The sequence below is a fragment of the Peromyscus maniculatus genome, chromosome 1, assembly GCF_049852395.1.
Source record: "Peromyscus maniculatus bairdii isolate BWxNUB_F1_BW_parent chromosome 1, HU_Pman_BW_mat_3.1, whole genome shotgun sequence".
Taxonomy (NCBI): Eukaryota; Metazoa; Chordata; class Mammalia; order Rodentia; family Cricetidae; genus Peromyscus; species Peromyscus maniculatus.
The window spans coordinates 3265017-3288293 of NC_134852.1; the positions used below are offsets into that span (position 1 = coordinate 3265017).

General features: G+C 39.1%; 1 pseudogene; it reads left to right on the plus strand.

Annotated features, from left to right (window-relative positions):
• The window catches only part of LOC102907120 (vomeronasal type-2 receptor 116-like), a 91653-nt pseudogene extending 69524 nt beyond the window's left edge, over positions 1 to 22129 (plus strand).
• The last annotated feature ends 1148 nt before the right edge of the window (positions 22130 to 23277 follow it).

A 23277-nucleotide genomic window follows, 5' to 3' on the forward strand; every position in this document is an offset into this window, starting at 1 on the left:
GCATGGAAGTCTTTTTTAATCCTTTAACTCTAATTTGGGGGCTATTATTAGTTGTGAATTATGTTTCTTGGAGACAGCATAAACCTGGGCATTGTTTTCTGACTCAAACTCTTTATCTTCTCTCTTAATTAATATTATGTGACCATAAATATTAAAAGTAATTATTGAATGGTATATGTTAATTCCTGGAATTTTGTTTGTATTTTTAGATATTTCATTAGAGGTTTATTATTCAGACTTATTATTCAGTAACAAGTTCTGGAATTGCTTATTGTTCCCTCTGTCATCTTGAATAAGTTTATCCTTTGCTTCAGACCTAACTATTCCCTCATTTGCCTTTTGTAAAATTTGTCTAGTGGTTCTAATTTTCTTCAATCACTTTTTATCATGAAAAGTTTACCTATCTCTTTCATTATGATTAATACTTTGCTGGGTATAGTAGTCTGGGGGAGCACTGGAGCTGTTCCATAACTTGTAGACTATCAGCCCAATATTGTCTAGCTTTCTAGTATCTACTGAAAGAATCTGTTGCTACTCTGTTGGGTCCCTCTTTGAATATGATTTTGTCATTCTCATTTGTAGCTTTCCATATTATTTCTTGGTTCTGTATATTAACTGTCGCTACTGTTTTATAACATAGGAAGTTTCTTTTGTGGAACTTTATATTTGCAGTTCTGCATAATCAACTAGAATTAACATATATCTATAGAACATTCCAACCAAAAACTAAAGAATATGCATTCTTCTCTGCAGCCCATAGTATTTTCTCTAAAACAGACTACATATTAGGATAAAAGCAAGTCTCTAATGTACAGGAAAATTTAAAGCCCATCCTTCAAGCTATCAGAATGCTATGGACAAAATCAAGATATAAACAACAAAAAAGAAAGAACACAAATTTATGGATGCTAAGTTACATCAAACTGAACAATAACTGACCAAAGGAAGGAATATAGAAGGACATTGACATTCCTAGCCTTGAATGGAAATGAAATCATAACATATCAAGACCTGTGGAACACAGAAGAGCTGTCAAAAGAGGAAAGTTTATGAAACTGTGAATCCATGTCAAAAAGAAATAAAAAATTGAATAGAAAAATGAATGAAGCCAATACTAAGATCACTAGCATGTTAGTCAAATCAACAAAAGAAGAAGATAGAGAATTCAAATTAATAAAATTAGAGATGGAAGAGGAGGGATTACAATGGACATTGAGGAAATTCAGATAATTATAAGGATATGTTATGAAACACATATTCATCTAAATTGAGAAAAAACTAAAGAAATAAATGCATTTCAAGATATACACATGAACTACCAATGAAGTTAATAGTTCAAATAGACTTAAAACATCCAAAAAGATTAAAACATTAACTTAAAAATATCGTAATTTAAAAAAAATTAAAAGTCAGAGAGAGTCAGTGCACAATTCTACCAAGCCTTCAAAGAAGAGCTAAAATTAATATTTGTCACTTATTACAGAAAATAGACAAAGAAATAACATTTGCTTTGGGAAGGTGGTATTACCCTGATTTCAAAAACATACAAGCACCTTACTATAAAATGTAGAAATTTTAGAGGGCAACCACTCATTAACATAGAAACAAATAAAATGCTTTAAAACTGACATGAAGAACACACAAAAATGATTATAAACCATGATCATATTGGCCTCATCAAATAGATGCAGGGCTGGTTCAACACCTCTAAATCAGTGAATGCAATCCACCATTTAAACAGACTAAATGACAGGGAAAAAAGGAATCATCTGGTTAAATAGAGTAAGGTCTGAAAAAATTCCAACATCATTGCATGATGAAATTTTATGAGAAAACAGGCACAAATAGAATAGTCTGTTTTCGCCGGGCAGTGGTGGCACACGCCTTTAATCCCAGCACTCGGGAGGCAGAGCCAGGCGGATCTTTGTGAGTTCGAGGCCAGCCTGGGCTACCAAGTGAGTTCCAGGAAAAGGCGCAAAGCTACACAGAGAAACCCTGTCTCGAAAAACCAAAAAAAAGAAAAAAAAAAAAAAAAAGAATAGTCTGTTTTCTTATCATGTGAATATAAGGTGTTATTCATCTCCTCTTCTACATAACCCAACAATATGAAGAAAATAATGTTGCATTTATAGGAATTACTAAAAGTATGTCAACAGGGAATGAACTTTGGCCCACAAATCAAAGAACTATGTATACAATATAAACATAATGAAACAAAACTTCCAGAATATAATATTTGTGAAATGTCATAACATTCTTCCATGTGTGTAGAAATTTGGTTGCTACAGTGTGCAAGTTATTTTGCTCACTAGAGACTAATATTAAGTGAATGAGTAAATAGATCAGAAGGTAACATGATTGCAGTGCAAATATAAGAACTGAATTTACTTTTGCAGATTACAAAAGCAAAATGGGTGAGTAGTCATTGATGTGTAGATTTGTAAAACCTGTTGCTTTTGGAGAAATAAGAGGTAGAAGTAGGAAAAATCCAAGTTTATGTGCCACAAAAAGACATGTTATTAAATACAGATGAAGATCACAACTCTCATCTCATTTGAAGTTTTCTCTGTCTAGCATCCTGTGCATGCATTCACACCTCAGAGAAATATATACATGTATCACACAAAACACATAAAAAAATGAATTGTTTTAGAAATGTCAACTGATATTCAGATGGGTGAATGGCCTGGAAGTTCCTGAATTAAACAATGTCTTGTTAACTAGTGGCTTGACCAAGAATCATTTTATTTTCATGGTTGTGCAGATTGAAAGTTGAATTCTAGGATATCTGAAGACCTAGTCTTAACTCATGGATAAAATTTATCACAGATATAAGGAAACTGAAACTTCGAATACCTCTTGGAGTCAAGTTATCAGGAGGTTTACATTCAGGGTTTTACATAACCCTAAAGAAATAAAACAAAGAGCCTTTTAAGTGATATAGAAACTTAATACAGTAACAGCTTCTTAAAATATATACATCTATGAAAGAAATCTCAATGGACCCACCAAAAAACAGGGGAGAGAAAGCCCTAAATACTCACCACAAGACAAAACTTCCATTTGGGGATGGGTTAATTGAGTTTTTAGAAAAACGGCCCCCGGAAATTCCCAGACAATCCTGTCTACTGACAAAGCTATTGGTTACTCTCCACAAATAGATGATGAAGGCCCAACACTGAAGACAACACTACAGGACTCATTGAACTTGGAGAAGTTGAGCTAGTGCTTATCTAGAACCTTTGTGCCTATACACTGGGGTTCATGGAACTGGAAGGCAGTCTGTAGGAAGATTACATAGAGGTAAACACCAACCTAACTATGGACCCCTCAATCTGCAATGATGTTCTGTCTGCAAGATATACTGGTGCAAAATGGCTCAAAGATTGTGGGACTAGCTGGATCTTGGGGGAGATTGATTCCGAATTTTCTAAGAAACACCATATTGATTTCCAAAGTGGTTGTACAAGCTTGCATTCCCACCAGCAGTGGAGGAGAGTTCCCCTAGTTCCACATCCTCTGCAGCATAAAGTGTCCTCAGTGTTTTTGATCTTAGCCATTCTGACAGGCGTAAGGTGGTATCTCAGAGTTGTTTTGATTTGCATTTCCCTAATGACTAGGGATGTTGAGCAATTCTTTACATATCTTTCAGCCATTTGAGTTTCCTCTGTTGAGAATTCTCTGTTCAGTTCTATAGCCCATTTCTTAATTGGACTGTTGGTCATTTGGATGTCTAATTTCTTGAGTTCCTTATATATTCTAGATATCAGTCCTCTGTCAGATGTGGGGTTGGTGAAGAACTTTTCCCATTCTGTAGGCTGTCGCTTTGCCTTGTTGACTATATCCTTTTCTCTATAAAGCTTCTCAGTTTCAAGAGGTCCCATTGATTGATTGTTTCTCTCAGTGTATGTGCTACTGATGTTATATTTAGGAAGTGATCTCCTATGGCAATGTGTTCAAGACTACTTCCTACTTTCTCTTCTAGCAGGTTCAGAGTAGCTGGATTTATGTTGAGGTCCTTGATCCACTTGGAATTAAGTTTTGTGCACAGTGACAGATAGGGAACTATTTGCAGCCTTCTAAACATTGATATCCAGTTATGCCAGCACCATTTGTTGAAGATGCTTTCTTTTTCCATTGTATACTTTTGGCTTCTTTGTCAAAAATTATATGTTCATAGGTGTGTGGGTTAATGTCAGGGTCTTCAATTTGATTCCATTGATCCATGTGTCAGTTTTTATGCCAATACCAAACTGTTTTTATTACTGTAGCTCTATAGTAGAGCTTGAAGTCAGGGATTCTGATGCCTGCAGAGGTTGTTTTATTGTACAGGATTCTTTCAGCTCTCCTAGGTTTTTTTGTTTTTCCATATGAAGTTGAGTATTGTTCTTTCCAGGTCTTTGAAGAAAAACATGGGGATCACTCAATGATGGAGAAATGGATGGGAACTACATGAATAGCCTGGACATGAGTGGTAGCAATGAAGGGCGAGGGTCGAGGGAAAGAGAGTGGGAGATCCCAGCTGGATCAAGAACAGAGAGGGAGAACAAGGAATAGGAGACCATGGTAAATGAAGACCACATGAGAAAAGGAAGAAACAAAGTGCTAAAGAGGCCCACAGAAATCCACAAAGATACCCCCACAAATGACTGCTCGCAATGGCCTAGAGAAAGCCGGGACTGACCTATTCTGGTGATGTGATGGCCAAGCACCCTAATAGTTGTGCCAGAAACCCCATCCAAGGACTGAAAAATATGGATGCAGTGATCCAAGGCTAGGCCCTGGGTGGAGCACCGGGAGTCTAATTAGCGAAAAAGAGGAGGGTTTATATGAGTGAGAATTGTTGAAACCAAGGTTGGATAAAGCACAGGGACAAATAGCCAAACGAATGGAAACACATGAACTATGAACCAAAGGCCGAAGGGCCCCCAACTGGATCAGGCCCTCTGAATAGGTGAGACAGTTGATTGGCTTGATTTGTTTGGGAGGCATCTAGGAAGTGGTACCAGGTCCTGGGCCCGTTGCATGAGTTAGCTTTTTGAAACCTGGGACTTATGCAGGGACTCTTGGCTCGGTCTGGGAGGAGGGGACTGGACCTGCCTGGACTGAGTCTATCAGGTTGATGTCAGGCCTTGGGGAAGGCCTTGATCTGGAAAAAGTAGGAATAGAGGGTGGGCTGGGGGAAGGGCAGGGAGGCAGGAAGGGGGAGAATAAGGGAGTCTGTGGCTGTTATGTAGAACTGAATAGTATTGTAAAATAAAATAATAAAAAAAATGAAAAAAAATATTGTGGGACTAAACAACCAATATCTGATTTGATTTTAGGTTCACTCCATGAGATGGAAACAAACACTTCTCAGATTGTCAAGAACTTGAAACAAGATAGGCCATAAAGCCAAGGGGAAACCAAATACTATTGTTTTGCTAAGAAATGCAGCAATGTAATGTCTCATAAGTATATTCTGCAATATTAATAGATGATTGGAACACTTAGTTATCATCAAAGATGTTCCCTCCATCCATGGAACACATACTTCCAAATGGGATGTCTTCTTAAAAGTCCCTTCCCTATGGGTCAAGGAACCTGAAAGAAGAGGAGGTGGAAAGATTATAAAAGTCAGAGAAAGTGGAAGACACTGAGGAAACAAGACATTCTAAATATAGCAGGACTGATGCACATATGAATCAAAAGACTGGGAAGGATTCACAAGGCCTGTACCACAAAGACAGATGGGTTGCCAACACTGAGAGGGGAAGTGGACACAAGCCCTCATCTTTAATTCAGAAGCCAACCCCAAGTTCTTACAAGCCTCCATCCCAAAACCAGTTGCAAATACAATAACTAGTTTCCTTCAAGGGAGTCTAATTGGGTATACAAACAATTCTTAAGGGAATGCCCCATGGCCAGTAGTAGATGGAAAATAAAGAAATACACTCAGTGGCATTTGTGGATGTAACATTTTTAAGATTACATGTATTTATGCACAATGATTATTTCTGATTTCTTGTTTTCATGATTTTCTGTGTATGAAAATGTGTTTCTTTTCTTCTATTGTGTTTCTTGTCTCTTTTCTTTGGGTTTTTTTTCTGTTTGCTTACTTATTTTATCAAACTTTGGCTTGTTTGTTTTTATTTTAATGTATCATTAGTTTTCAATGCCTGTTTGTTTTCTAATAAGAGGGAGGAAAAGGGTACCAGATTTGAGCAAGAGGGAAATTGAGGAGATCCAGGAGAAGTTAGTGGAGTGGAAACTGTAATCAGATTATATTGTATGAAAAAATCTATTTTCAATTTGCTTGCACATATGTCATATGTCGAGTGTAAGTCTTCCTCCTAAATATTGTTCTACCTTCTGTGCAGGTTAAAGTTGAGGAACTATCAATGTATTTTGGCCATGACATTTGCCATTGAGGAGATCAACAGTAATCCCTATCCTTTACCTAATACATCCCTGGGATTTGAGATCTATAAATGGTTCCAAATGGTGAAAGGCACACTCTGGCAAACCTTTTTGGCTCACTTTCAGGCCCTGGATATTACATCTCTAACTACAGATGTGTAAAAGAAGGCATGTTAGCTGCTGTACTTATAGGATAATCATGGGCAATATCTGAATACATAGGGACACTGCTGGATCTTTGCAAATTTCCACAGGTGAGAGAAGGTGATGTGAGAAGACATGATGTCAGCTCTGCTTGGTGACATTTCAGCTGTCTGTGAGGAAAAGAGGCAAGCTTGAGTAATTCCTCATGGATAGGGAAATAAATCAGACACAGTTGACACATGTATATTTTTGTACCTTAGCATACAGAAAAGCAGAAGGAAGGATGGAGCAGACACACCACTATTAAACCTCTGAACATTGCTGGTATTCCTGCAGGATATGACTCATCATAGTATATATTCATTAATTAAGTAAAATCAAACCTGGTTCAGGGTCCAGAGCCTGCAAATAGTTGAATGGAACTAGGCATAGAGCATTCTGATGAACCAGGAATACAGATAGAGAGAGAGCACAGGAAGGGGTAGTGTGGGACATGGAATTTGGTTCTTTGTTTTGCTTTGGGATGAATGGAGAGACATGTCTTTTGCTGGGTCTCCAGTCAAACAGAAAGGTCAGTTGGATGCTCTTTGGTCTCTGTGATCTAACAGGTTTTCACCCTCATATCTGATTCTGAGTCTTTGTTGGTAAATAAAATGATAGAGACTTAGTTTAAACCTACATAGAGCAACCACCATCTACCCAGGACAGGGTACTGGAAACCCCTTTAGGCTGCAGCCTGCATGGCTGTTGGGGAATTGACTGTGGGGATGGTGGGCTAAGGACAGTAACTAAGTATCAGTAGATTCATGTGCAGCTGCTGAGCTGACAGAAGACCATCACTGTATATTCTCATAAACCCATAACAAGACAGATTTGAACTTCAAAGAAGGATTATCCTACAGGCTTCAAACCATTGCTGTAGAACTGTATTGATATTTATGACAATGTTCTTCCTTCTAATTGCTTCTACCTACAGCCTAATTAGTTTTGGGCCTTTTGATACTATCCTCAGTAAACAAAAAAGGTTTTCTTCCCTGTACCAGGTGGCCCCCAAGGACACATCTCTGACACTTGGCATTGTGTCTTTGAGTCTTCATTTCCACTGGAACTGGGTTGGGCTTTTCATCATAGATGATCACAAAGGTGTCAAGATTCTGTCAGATTTCAGAAGTTATCTGGAGAAAAATGGAGTCTGCATAGCATTTGTGGAAATGATCCTAGCCATCAGGGGTTCATTTCTGACCACATCCTCGAAAAATCAGGTGCAGATTCTGGAATCATCAGCAAATGTGATTATTATATATGGGGACACTGATTCTCTATTGAGCTTAATAATGAATATAAAGCAGAAATTAGTCACATGGAAAGTCTAGGTCCTGAACTCACAATGGGGTCATTCCAAATTTGATGACTATTTCTTGTTAGATGCGCTGCATGGGACCATTATTTTTTTCACACCATAAGAAGGAAATTATTAATTTTACAGATTTTATCCAGATAGCCAATCCTTCCAAATACCCACAAGACATTTATCTTCATGTATTGTGGCACTCATTTATCAATTGCTCATTTTTGAGGAAAGATTGTACAATTGGGGATAACTGTCTGCCTAATGCATCCTTGGGATTCTTGCCAGGGAACATATTTGACATGACCATGAGTGAAGAACGTTACAATGTGTACAATGCAGTGTATGCTGTGGCCCACAGTCTACATGAGATGACTCTCAATCAAGTACAATTTCAAACTTGTGGAAAAGGAAAAGAGATGGTATTCTTCCCTGGCATGTAATGTCACTTCTGTAGTATTATAACATCAGCAAGATGCCACTCTAAGGGTTTATAAATGCACTAAAACTACACAATACATAGTTTATATTTTTTTTCTAAAAATCCTCAAGAAAGACTGTATAAGGAGGAATCTGTTTTACGTCCATATGTAGTTGTACTGCAAAGGGTCATACAATGTTTACAAATTAAATTTTCAATACAAAAAGTCCATTAACCCCAGAGAATTCACACAATAGAAAAGGCAGAGACAGACTTGTCACAATGGACATGGATATTTCTAAAATGCTTATGTTACATAAATGAACACTCATGAAATCATTATTTTACATAATGAAACTCTAAATATTTTCAAAACTTAGTTGGATGTGACTAAATTTTCTTTTTTATTTTATGTATTTTATTTTATGAAATTAGTGTTTTTAATGCATGTATGTCTGGGTAAGGGGGTCAGGTCCCCTGGAACTGGAGTTACAGACAGTTGTGAGCTGCCATGTGGGTTTTGGGAATTGAACCACAGTCCTCTCTAAGATCAGTCGGTACTCTTAAATCAGAGCCATCTTTCAGGCCCAGGTATGACTATATTTTAAAAGAAGGTGGGAATTTTCTCCATGTACATTTAGGAGTGCTTGGTTCTAAGTTTTCTAATGGAACTAATTGGAATATTTTCAAACCATAATGATGTTTCCATTATCCTTGGGTATAATTAGATTGATATGAGTGATACCTGTATTAAAGGTGCTTTTCATAATAGCGATTAAAATCAAGAAGAGATGTTACCTGATTCTGCCTCTGTTGTACCTCTCTTGAGTTTATTTAGCATAAGAGCATGTATTGCTTCCAGCTTCACCCTTTTTTTATTTTACAACACCATTCAGTTCCACATAATAGCCACAGATTCCCCTGCTCTCCCGCTCCATCTCCCTTCCCCCTCCCCCTAGCCCACCCCCTATTCCCACCTCCCCCAGATCAAGGTCTTCCCTGAGGACAGGGATCGACCTGATAGACTCAGTCCAGGCAGGTCCAGTCCCCCTTCCCAGACCGAGCCAAGCGTCCCTGCATAAGTCCCAGGATTCAAACAGCCAACTCATGCAACAAGCCCAGGACCCAGCACCACCGCACAGCTGCCTCCCAAACAGATCAAGCCAAATGACTGTCTCACTCATTCAGAGGGCTTGATCCAGTTGGGGGCCCCTCAGCCTTTGGTTCATAGTTCACGTGCTTCCATTCATTTGGTTATTTGTTCCTTTGCTTTATCCAACCTTGGCTTCAACAATTCTCATTCATATAAACCCTCCTCTTTCTCACTAATTAGATTCCCAGTGCTCCACCAGGGGCCCAGCCGTGGATGTCTGCATCCAGATTCCTCCGTCCTTGAATGGGGTTTATGGCACAACTATCAGGGTGTCTGGCCATCCCATCACCAGAGAAGGTCAGTCCCGGCCGTCTTTCGACCATTGCCAGCAGTCTTTTGCAGGAGTATCTTTGTGCATCTCCATGTGCCTCCCTAGCTCTCTGCTTCCTCCCCTTCTCATATGGTCTTCATTTACCATGGTCTCCTATTCCTTGTTCTCCCTCTCTTGTCTTGATCCAGCTAGGATCTCCCGCTCTCTTTCCCTTGACCGTCGCCCTTCATTGCTCCCACTCATGACCAGGATTGTACCAGATCTTCAAAGAAGAGTTAATACCAATACTATCTAAATTGTTCCACATAATAGAAACAGAAGGGACATTAACAAACTCCTTCTATGAGGCTACAATTACCCTGGTTCCCAAACCAAACAAGGATACAACAAAGAAAGAGAACTACAGACTGATCTCCCTCATGAACATTGATGCAAAAATACTCAATAAAATACTGGTAAACAGACTCCAAGAACACATCAGAACAATTATCCACCATGATCAAGTAGGCTTCATCTCAGAGATGCAAGGGTGGTTCAACATACAAAAGTCCGTCAATGTAATACACCACATAAACAAACTCAAAGAAAAAACCACATGATCATCTCACTAGATGCAGAAAAGGCATTTGACAAAATCCAACACCCCTTCATGATAAAAGTCTTGGAGCGATCAGGAATACAGGGAACATACCTAAACATAATAAAGGCAATTTACAGCAAGCCAACAGCCAACATCAAATTAAATGGAGAGAAATTCAAAGCAATTCCACTAAAATCAGGAATGAGGCAAGGCTGTCCACTCGCCCCATACTTATTCAATATAGTACTTGAAGTTCTGGCCAGAGCAATAAGACAACATAAGGAGATTAAGGGGATACAAATTGGAAAGGAAGAAGTCAAACTTTCCCTATTTGCAGATGACATGATAGTATATTTGAGTGACCCCAAAGATTCCACCCAGGAATTGATAAAGCTTCACCATTTTCTAAAGAACACTAAACTCATCAATCATGCTGGAGACCAGGTGGTTCTGGATCAGAAAAGGCAATCACATGTAGAATATGACATCTCAATTTTTGGAATTTCCCAAAAGGTCTTGGGATAAATGCCAATGTAGGAACATTTTCTCCAAATGCTCCAGAGGGCCAGAAATTGTCCTTTTCTTATATGATACAGTGGGCCACAGGATTAACAAAGGTGAGTTTCATCTTCCTTCACTCTTTTGACCTGTATGTAAATTTCAAAAAACATATTTATGTTCACACAAGACCCATTTATAGACACATAATAACCACCAATATAAAGAATTCTCTCCGTATCAAATTTTTCTGGATGAACTATTTATTTTCCAGTCTGACCATTTATTTAATATGGATTTTTGTCATTATCACGGATCATATGAAAAGAAATTTATTTTGATCCCATCTTGAAAGTTTTCAGCCAATGGTCAGTTGGCCTGATGCTTCTAAGCCCCTGTCAAGAAAAGACAAAATGACAGAAATATTTAGAAGTGATTGTTGTTTGACTTGTTATTGCAAAAAGGCTACTTAACAAATAGTATTGGAGGTTTTCCTTGGGTCACAATTTGAAGGTATATTCATACATGGCAGGAAGTTTTGTTTTAAGGTGGTAGAGATAGCTGTTCACATTGCATCAACAGGCAGGATGCAGAGATAGCTGAATGATACCATTATCATCCTTTCTTCCTTTGCATTCATTAAGAAAAGGACCAATAACTCGAGGTCACCCACTTTACAGTGGTTTTTTTTTTCTACCTCAAGGAACCTAATGTAGAAAACCTTTCACAATAGTTCTCCTAGAGTGGTTTCCACAATGGTTCTAAGATGAATGACTACAGTGGAAGACCACTTTTTGCTTTTTTATCCAAGAGTCAAGAGACAATAGGTTTGTAGTTTCACCAAGACATGCTACCAAGGACATAAATTCTTACTTTTATGCCTCATCTCATAATCTTTCAACAATTTTCCAACAAAGTGATGTTATTAGGGTCAAGCATTTACCACATGGGCCTGTGAATGACTCACTTTAGCAACAAAAATCTCACTATCTGCATTCATAAATATTTACAGTTCTATACTCAAAAACACTCTATTAGAGATTCCGTAAAACATGACCCTTTGCTAACATTCATTTTATTATTCTCAGATTCCTCTGTCTGTATGCAGTGAGAGCTGTCATCCTGGATTCAGGAAAACCCACTGAGAGGGTGAGGCTGCCTGTTGCTTTGACTGCAAGCAATGCCCAGAGAATGAGATTTCCAATGAGACAGGTACATGCCAATCATGCAGAAAACATCTTAGCTCTCCACATCTTCAATGTCCAAGCAAATGAAAAATATCTGTAAGAGAATTGCAATCAGTTAACATCTGTAAAGACAATCATCTTCCTTCCAACTGTTAGAAAACAACAGATTGCAATTCATTTTTCCACTGAAATAACATGCTCTTGATATTGAAATTCATACCTGTTTTTGTTCTTGAACCACTGTAGACATGACTGTCTACAGAAAACCACTCTTCTCACACCAGTGAACTATGCTTCATGCCACCGTGTGCTTTGTCTCCGTTTCTTCTCTATTGCTGTGGAAAGGCACTATGATGAAGCAACTTATAAAAGAAGACATTTAATTGGCTTTCAAATTCAGACTGTTAAGACTCCTTGAGGGCACAGCAGAGACATGTGTGGTTGGTTGAATGAGAAAGGCCCCCATAGGCTCATGTGTTTGAATACTTGGTCTATAGTTGTGGAACTATTTGGGAAGTATTAAGAAATGTGGCCTTATTGATGGAGGTCTGTCACTGAGGGCTCGAATGGAGTATCAAAAGCCTGTGTCATTCCCAATTCTCTGTCTCTGTCTCTCTGTCTCTCTCTGTCTCTCTGTCTCTGTCTCGCTCTGTCTCTCTCTCTTTCTCTCTCTCTCTTTCTCCCTCTCTCTTCATCACACCTATAGATCAGATGTAAGCTCTCAACTATTTTTTACAGCTCCATTCCTTCTTCATGCAGCTTGCCATGTTCTCCATCTGGAACTGTGAGCCTGCAGGTTAAATTCTTTATTTTATTAGTTGTCTTGGTTATGATGTCTCTTCACAGCAATAGAAATTTAGCTAAGACAGCGTGACAGGAACAGTTGAGAATTTACAGATTGATCCCCAAGTAGGAGACAGAGACAACACACTGTGGATGACAAGATCCTTAAAATCTTTCCACAGCAACAGACCTCTCTCAAAAGGTCCATATCTCCTAATCCTTTTCAAATAGCTTCACAAACTGGGGGCAAGCCATAAAAATATGTGAAGTTAGCGGCGGTGGGGGACCATTCTCATTCAAATAACTGCAGTTTTCTCCATTATACCCCTAGACTGGTGAGTATATCATAGTTTTATTTTTTTTCTTTAATTCAATTTTATGATAATTCTATATATTATAGAATACATCCTGAGCACAGCCTCCCCACCCTTTCCTCGACCCAGCCACAGCCTCTACCACCCCTGCTTTCCCAAGATCCACTGTTTTTTCAGTTCCCTGACAAAAATGACAGGCCTCCCAGTGATATAAATTGAACTTGACATAACAAGATGCAAACAGACTGAGCATCAACTCTCATATCAATGCTGGACCAGGCAACCCAGTAGGATGAAAGTGTTCCATGTGCACGCAAAAGAGTCATGGACACCCCAACTTCCAACTGTTAGGAGTCCCACGAAAATCTCAAGCTAAAATAAATTCAGCATGTATTCAGAAGGCCTATCACAGACCCACAGAGGAACCCTGATTGCTGCTACAGTCTCTGTGAGCCCCTATGTTCCCTGCTTATGTGATTCTTTGGGCCATGATCTCCTGGTGACTTCAACCTCTCTGGCTCCTAAAATCCTTCCTCCTCCTCTTCTGTGTAGTATAATGAACTTCCTATAATGTTTAGCTGTGTGTCTCTGAATCTCATCAGCTACTCTAGTAAGTCTTCCTGATGATGATTGGGCTAGGTACCAATCAATGACTATATTAGAATATGATTACAAAACATTTGATTGAATTTTCTTTCATTCTTTCGTTCTTTTTTCTTTTCGGTAGTGTTTGGTTCTCTTCTACGACTCTGAGAATTCAGCTTCTTGTTCGTGGCCATACAACAAGTGTCAAGCATGGGCTGTTTCTCATGACTTGGCCCTCAAGAAAGATCAGTCACAGATTGACCACCCCATAAGCTCTGGGCCACCATTGCCCTAGCACAGCTTGTTGGCAGGGCAGGTTGTGCGTGAAAAGTTTGGTTGCTGGATTGGTGTCCAATTACTAACAATGAGAACCTAGCCTGGTGAAATAAGATGCATGGTTTAGGCTCCATATTCATCTGCACCTGCACCCAGAACACCCACAAAAATCAATTACATTTCCCTTTCCCAGGAAGATCCATTTGTCACCTCTAGAACTCTTCTTGTTACTTAGCCTCTGTGTGTCTGGGGATTGTAGTGTGATTATCCTTAACAGCTAATGTTCACTTATAAGTGAGTACATATGATGTTTGTCTTTCTGGTTCTGGATTACCACACAAAGTATGGTTGTTTTCCTAGTTCTGTCCATTTACCAACAAATTTCAGGATGTCTTTTTTTTCTAACAGATGAATAATACTCCATTGTGTAAATATACCACATTTTCTTATTCAGTCTTTGGTTGAGATATATCTAAATGGTTTCCAGTTTCTAGCTATTATGAATATCACTGCTATGATCAGGGTTGAGCAAGTTTCTTTATGGGAGGATGGAGCATCTTTTGGGTTCATGCCCAAGAGTGGTATATCTGGTTCTTGAGGTAGGTCAGTTCCCAATTTTCTGAGGAATCACTATATTGATTTTATAGTGGCTGTACAAATTTTTACTCCCACCAGCATGGAAGAGTGTTCCCTTTGCTACATATCTTCACTAGCATAATTGTCACTTGTGTGATTGAACATAGCCATTCTGACTAGTGTAAGATGGAATCTCAAAAATCTTTTTGATTTGCATTTCCATGATGGCTAAGAATGTGACACATTCTTCTGATTGTTTCTCAGCCATTTTGGTTTCCTCTATTGAGAATTCTCTGTTTAGTTTCAGACCTCCTCTCTTCATTTCACTATTTGGTTTGTTGATGTCTAATTTATTCAGTTCTTTATATCATTTGGATATAAGTCGTCTATTTGATGTGTAGTTGGTTGAAAACCTTTTCCCATCTGTAGACTGGCATTTTTTTCCTATTTATGGTGCCCTTGCCTTAGAGTAGCTTTTCAGTTATATGAGATCCCATCTATTAGTTGTTGATCTTAGTGTTTGTGTTATGGGTGCTCTGTTCAGGAAGTCATCTCCTGTGCCAGTGGGTTCAAGGCTACTCCCCACTTTCTCTTCTGTTAAGTTCAGTAATTCTGTGTTTTTTTTTTTTCAGTGAGTCTGCTGTTATGTTGAGGTCTGAATCATTTGGACTGGAGTTCTATGCAGGATGGTGATTATAAATCTATTTGCATTCTTTTACATGCAGACATCCCAGTGAGATAAGTACCATTTGTGGACGATTTTTTTCTTTTTTCCATTGTGTCTCTCTGGCTTCTTTATCAAAAGTATGGTATCCATAGGTGTGTGTATTTATGTCCGGGTCTTCTATAAGATTCTGTTGATCAACCTATCTGTTTTTATGCCCATACTTTATGGGTTTTACTACTATAGTTCTGTAGTACAGTTTTAAATCAAGGATGGTGATACCTCCAGCAGTTCTTTTATTGTACAAGATTGTTTAAGCTATCCTGGGTTTTTGCTTAGCCATATGAAATTGAGTCTTGTCCTTTCAACTCTGTAAAGACTGGGAACGTGTTGCAATTTTGACATGGATTGCATTGAATCTGTAGATTGCTTTTGGTAAAATGGCTATGTTTTCCTATGCTGAACCTACTGAACCATGAACATGAGAAATCTTTCTATCTTCTCAGATAGTCTTCATTTCTTTCTTCAAAAACTTGAAGTTTATGTTATGCAGGTCTTTCACTTGCTGGGTTAGTGTTTCCCCAAAAGATTTTATATAATTTATGGCTATAGTGAAGGGTGTTATTTCCCTGATTTCTTTCTCAAACACTTGGTAAATTGTAAAGAGGAGAGCTACTGAATTTTTAAATTAAACTTGTACCCAGCCACAATCCTGAAGGGTTTATCAAATCAAGGAGGTCCCTGGCAGGATTTTGGCATCAATTATGTATACTGTCATATCATCTGCAAATAATGATACTTCCAATTCTTCCTTTTCAATTTGTATGCCCTTTATCTCCTTCAGTTGTCTTATTGCTCTAGCTAGAACTTCAAGTACTATACTGAATAGTTTTGGAGGAAGTACACAACTTGTCTTGTTCCTGAGTTTAGTGGAATTTCTTTTAGTTTCTCTCCATTTACTTAAATGATGGCTATAGACTTGAAGTAAATTCCCTTTGTGATGAGTAAGTATGTTCCTTGTATCTGTAATCTCTCCAAGTCTTTTCTCATGAAGGGTGTTGGATTTTGACAAAGGATTTTTCAGAATCCAATGCAATGATCATATACAATTTTCTTCCTTTTAGTTTGTTTATATGATGATTATATTTATTGATTTGCATATGTAGAAAGATTCCTTAATCTCTAAGAATAAGCCTACTTGATCATGATTGATGATTTTTTGATATGTCCTTGAATTCTATTTGCAATATTTTTATTGTATTTTCACCTGAATTCAAAAGGAAAATTGGTCTGTTATTCTTTTTCTTTGTTGACTCTGTGATTTGGATATCAGGGTGACCGTGACATCAGAAAATGAATTTAGCAATTTTCCTTCTGTTTCTAATTTGAGGTATAATGTGAGATGTGTTAGTATTAGCTCTTTTTCAACGTTCTCCGAGATTTCTATGCTAAACTGGGCTTTTTTTTGCTTGGGAGAGTTTTAATGAATGCTTCTATTTCCTTAAGGGTTATAGATCTTTTTAAATTGTTTGTTTAATCATGATTTATTTTTGCTAAGTTGAATCTATCAAGAAAAATATCCATTGCTATCAGATTTTCCAATTTTGTGGAGTACAGGTTGTTAAAGTATGACCTAATGATTCTTTGAATTTCCTTGCTGTCTGTTGTTATGCCCTCACCTTGTCATTTCTGATACTGTTAATTTGAGTATTCTCTCTCTCTGCCTTTTAAATGGTTTAGATAGTGATTTGTCTATTTGTTGATTTTCTCAAAAACCAGCTCTCTGTTTCTTTGATTCTCTGGATTCTTCTCTTTGTTTCTATTTATTTATTTCAGGCTGCAATTTGATTATTTTCTTGCCATCTACTCTTCTTGGATGTTCATGCTTCTTTTTGTTCTAAAGCTCTCAGATATACTGCTAAGTTGCAGGTATGAGATCTCTCCACTTTTTATGTAGGCAACATTTTCCAACCTTCACTTAGAGCTAATGTCTATATTTGGTGTAGAAATATGTTTCTTGTATGCAGCAAAAGGATGGATCCAGTTTTCATATGCAGTCTCTTACCTATGTCTTTTTATTGGGGAATTTAGTCCATTAATATCAGAAAATATTAATGATCAATGGCTATTAATTCCCGTTATTTTGTTGGTGGTGATGTGTGTGTGTGTGTGTGTGTGTTTCCATTCTTTGGTTTTTGTTGGTATGAGATTATATATTGCCATATTTTAATGGGTATAGTTAGCCTCCTTGGAGTTTTGGTTGGAATTTTGCTTCCCATACCTTCTCGAGACCTGGGATTGTGGGTAGATATGATTTAATTTGACTTTTTCATGAATTACCTGTTTTCTCTGTCAATGGTGATTGGCCATTTTGCTGGATATAGTAGTCTGGGCTTACATCAATGTTCTCTTAGAGTCCCCATAACATCACTCCTTACTCTTCTGGCATTTATAGTCTCCATTAAAAAGTTTGGATGCCTTTCTCAAAGAACCAACTCTTTGTGTCATTAGTTTTTTGTATTTTTCTCTTAATTTCTAATTTATTAATTTTATCTCTCACTTAGATAATTTCCTGGCATCTATTCTTCCTGGCAGACTTTGCTCTTCTTGTTCTATAGCTTTGATGTGTGCTGTTAAGTCATTAGTGTGGGATTTCTCCAACTTCTTTATGTGGGCACTTAGTGCTATGAATTTCCCTCTTAACACTGCTTTCATAGTGTCTTATAAGTTTGGGTATGTGGTATCTTCATTTTCGTTGATCTCTAGGAAGTCTTTAATTTCTTTCTTTATTTCTTCCTTAACCTATTGGTGATTCAGTTGAGCATTATTCAGTTTCCATGAGATTGTTTTCTGTAGTTTTTGTTGTTGTTGAAATCTAACTTTAAACCATGGTGGTCTGATAGAACACAGGAGGTTATGCCAATTGTTTTGTATCTGTTGAGATTTGCTTTTTGTCCAAGTATGTGGTCGATTTTAGAGAAAGTTCCATGGGGTGCTGAGAAGAAGGTATATTCTTTCTTGTTAGGATGGAATGTTCTGTAGAAATCTATTAGGTCCAATTGGGTCTTGACATCAGTTAGGTCCTTTATTTCTCTGTTAAGTTTCGATTTGGGAGATCTGTCCAGTGGTGAAAGTTGGGTGTTGAGATACACAATGGAATACTACTCAGCAGAGAAAAACAATGACATCATGAGGTTTACAGGCAACTGGAAGGATCTAGAAAAAATCATCCTGAGTGAGGTAACCCAGACTCAGAAAGACAAATATGGTATGTACTCACTCATAGGAGGATGCTAGATGTGGAACAAGGATGACTGGACTGCTACTCACAACACCAGTGAGGCTACCTGGAAAACAGGACCCCAAGAAAGACACAGAGAAATGGATGAGATCTACACGAACAGCCTGGACATGAGTGGGAGCAATGAGGGGCGAGGGTGGAGTGAAAGAGAGCAGGAGATCCCAGCTGGATCAAGAAAAGAGGGGGAGAACAAGGAATAGGAGACCATGGTATATGAAGACCACATGAGAAAAGGAAGAAACAAATAGCTAAAGAGGCCCACAGAAATCCACAAAGATACCCCCACAAAAGACTGCTGGCAATGATCTCGAGACAGCCGGGACTGACCTACTCTGGTGATGGGATGGCCAAACACCCTTATAGTTGTGCCAGAAACCCCATCCAAGGACTGAGGAATCTGGATGCAGACATCGAATGCTAAGCCCCAGGTGGAGTTTCAGTAGTCTAATTTGTGAGAAAGAGTAGGGTTTATATGTGTGAGAATTGTTGAAACCAAGGTTGGATAAAGCACAGGGACAAATAACAAAAGAATGGAAAAACATGAACGATGAACTAAAGGCTGAGGGGCTCCCAACTAGATTAGGTCCTCTGAATAGGTGAGACAGTCAATTGGATTGATCTGTTTGGGAGGTGTCTAGCCAGTGGTACCAGGTCCTGGGCTTGTTGCATGAGTTAGCTGTTTGAAATCTGGGACTTATGCAGGGACGCTTGGCTCAGTCTGGGAGGAGGGGACTGTACCTGCCTGGACTGAGTCTATCAGGTCGAACCCAGGCCTCAGGGGAGACCATGATCTGGAGGAAGTGGGAATAGGGGGTGGGCTGACGGGAAGGGGAGGGGGTCATGAAGGGAGAGAACAAGGGAATCTGTGGCTATTATGTAGAACAGTATAGTATTGTAAAATAAAAAGTAAAAGGAGTTTGGAAGCCAACCTGGCCTCTGTGGTTTCAATAACCTGTGTGGCCTATTGTGTTCTGGGTTTCTGATTGGTGTCTGGGATTCCTAGTATACTATAGGCTCCAGTAAAGCAGAAGTTTTCTGTGGAATTTGTGGGATGTGATAGGGAGTGCAGGTGTGTGCAGTTGGGGGCTGTTGTTCCAGCTTTGGTGAGTGCTGGCTAGCAGTGGGCAGTGTATTACCTTGGGGATCTAGAACCAGCCTGGCCTGAGGTAACACAGAAGACTTCTGCCTAAGGTGTGAGATGGAATATGGAGCACAAGGAAGGGAATACAGTCTGGGCCTGTAGAGCAGGCTTTAAGGAGTGGTAACAGGTGATATGGTATCCTACCTGGGGTCCCTAGGATGAACCTGGCATCCAGGAAAGGTGTCAGAGTTGTGGGCTGGAATATGGAGCCCAAGAGATATGGTGCTGCTGGGCTATGCTGGACATGCTTTAAAGAGTATTAGCCAACAGTGGTCTGAGACTTACCTGGTGTCCCTAGGAACTTCCAGAGCTGTTTGGTTGAGAATGGATCCTAATGAAGGGAATGCTGGCATCCCTAGAACCAACCTGGCCTTCAGTAAAGCAGAAGACTTCTGGTGAAGTTGCAGGCTGGAATATGGATCCCTGGGGAGACAGTGCAGCCCGGAGCTGGTGGGAAGGCTGGGGTCCCTAGGACCAGCCTGGACTCCATTAAAGTGCCAGAGTTTGGGGCCAGAATATGGAGACAAGCAGAGATGGTAATTTTCTGGGCTGTTACATCTCTTTATTTTCTTCTGGTCATGTTGGACTTTATCTTTATACTTTGATTCACAACTTCGTGTTTTGTGCTTTTGTGGTTTGTGTGTGCATATGTGAGAGAGTGAGTTTATTTCATTGTTGCTTTGTTTGCTGTGATTTTTTTTACGTTTTTAAAGAAAGAGAGAAAGACAGTATGTGGAATTGTTTGGGCATGGAGATTTGGAGAATATGAGAGGAGCTTAGGGAATGCAAAATCATGATCAAAATGTATTATATAGGGATTGTGAATGTTAATGTGATGATATAAAGAGAATTAAATATATATCAAAAATAAAAAGTGTATAGAAACATTATTAATGCATTGAAAATATAGCAGAAAAATCCATAAGCATAAATCATAATCCAAGAGTAAATTGATAAGGTATCAGGAACAGATGGTTTAAAACTTGTCCATAAAGACATGAATACATGAGTAGTTCTTTATCTATGCAGTACATAGATACTACTATAAAGATTTATGAAAAGAGTGTCAATGATGAAGTGGTTCAAGGCTACAAGAATTTAAGAATTTTAACTCATTCAGGCCCCTTCATAGAATGAAGAAACTTAGAGAACATCATGGATTTTATGAATGTAGATGCATTTAGAATATAGGAGAACATCCTTATAAGATTTCAAAGGACATCCTCTCTATTGCACTGAAGTCTCGTGCCCTCTTAAGAATGGAGATGTATTAATGAAGAGGCAATGACAGAGTGAAATTAGGTTCATGTGATGTATGCCAGTGCTCTAGTGACTTGTAAAACAGATACAACAGTGTCACTCCAGGAGAGGATACCATAAGAGTAACAACAGAGAAAGCATTGGTGCTGCTTAATTTATGTCAGCATGAAATAGAAGGCAAATTGAGGTTAATTCTTCTGTATTTGTATGTGAAAAAAAGCATGGTGGTTCAGATATCATTGCAATGTTCTCGAGCAGGGAAGTGGCTTAGACTAAAAGGGGAAATCTGAGTATGCATTCATAACCACCTACATTTCTGCCAGATGTGGGTCAGAGTGTGAAGTTTCCAGAAACACACTATGCAAATAATGAGAAGAACCACTGTCAACATAAGTCTGTGACATTTCTGGCCTATGAAGACTCCTTGGGGAAGATATTCAGCGTCATGTCCTTGGGTTTCACCTCACTCACAGCTGCTGTTCTTGGGGTATTTCAGAAACACAGAGACACTCCTATTGTCAAGGCCAATAACCGGTATCTCAGTTATATCCTGCTCATCACTCTGATCCTCTGTTTTCTCTGTCCTTTGCTTTACATTGGCCATCCTAGCACAGTCACCTGTATCCTACAGCAGAACATATTTGGACTTCTGTTCACTGTGGCTCTTTCCACTGTGATGGCCAAAACTCTCTCTGTACTTATAGCCTTCAAGATTACTACTCCAGGGAGAATAAGGAGGTGACTGCTGTTAGCAAGGGCCCCTTATTTCATCTTTGCAATCTGCACACTGCTACAAGTTGTTCTCTCTGGAATCTGGCTGACATCCTCTCCTCCATTTATTGACAAACATGTCCTTTCAGAACATGGACACATCATCATCATTTGCAACAAAGGCTCAGCTATAGCCTTCTACTGCATCCTGGGATACCTGGGAACACTGGCTATAGGGAGTTACCTCATGGCTTTTTTGTCCAGGAATCTGCCTGACACATTCAATGAAGCCAAGTTCCTGGCTTTCAGCATGCTGGTGTTCTGCAGTGTGTGGATCAGCTTCCTCCCTGTCTACCATAGCACCAAGGGGAAGGTCATGGTGGCTATGGAAGTCCTCTCTATCTTGGCTTCTAGTAAATTACTCTTAGACATCATCTTTGCCCCCAAGTGCTACATCATATTATTAAGACCAGAAAGGAACTCACTTCATCACATTAGGGTTATAACATATGCTTGAATAACAAAACTTAAACCTAGCTCCCATATTTCTTAAATTAAAGAGTTTTGATGTATTATTATTCTTCACTCTCTGAATACTCACATAAGAAGTCATAATTTGGCATTTGATCCCATACACTATTATTTCTTTAAGTAATCATATTAGGCTAAAAGAATTTTGCATCCATCCTCTTATTCATGTTGGAATATAGTGTGCATTTTGAGTTCTCCTCTTACATTCACTATTACTTTTGTGTTATTGATTTCACTTGCTGATGAAATGCTAATCTGGGAATTTTCCACTTGGATCATTCACATATTTTATTAATTTGACCACTAGATTACTCCAAAAAAATTTTTTTCTGCTGTCAATTATATATGGTGATGAATAGTTTCAAGAGTTATACATGTAAATATTAAACATTTTTAAATTTGACATTCATTACAACAAATTTGTGTCAATATAGTGTTTTGTTTCTGAAGCCCTCAAACCATTCTCTGATTTGTCATGTGTTCTTTTTTTATATGTATTATTCTGAAGAAATTCAAATTATTCACATTTGATGTAACTTTTCATAAAGATTATACTGTACCAGAACACTACATAATGAGTTACACACTAAGTTATTGCAAATTCAGGACCTCATTTTATAACCCAATACCAAATGTCAACCAGGGACTTCCCTTCTGGACCAGAGGTGAGTATCCGCGCCCAACCCGGACCACTTCCCTGGGCACCAGCCACTCCGGGAAGATCTGCCTAACTTGGCCCCAGGTTCTGGCCACCGGGCAGGTCCCCTTCTAGCCCCACCGGGAGGGATCCCCTTTTCCAAGCCCCCCCCCAGCCCCTGCAATCTCCGCGTCCTGACCCCATGCCTACCTGCCCAAGACCCCAGCCACTTCCTGAAACTCAGAGACTGTCCCCCAGCTCCCATCCTGCCACCGACCTCCCTTCTGGACCAGAGGTGAGTATCCCCGCCCAACCCGGACCCCATCCCTGGGCACCATCCACTCCGGGAAGACCTGCCCAACTTGGCCCCAGGGTCTGGCCACCGGGCAGGTCCCCTTCTAGCCCCACGGGGAGGGATCCCCTTTTCCAAGCCACCCCCCGCAGCCCCTGCAATCTCCACGCCCTGCCCCCACGCCTACCTGCCCGAGACCCCAGCC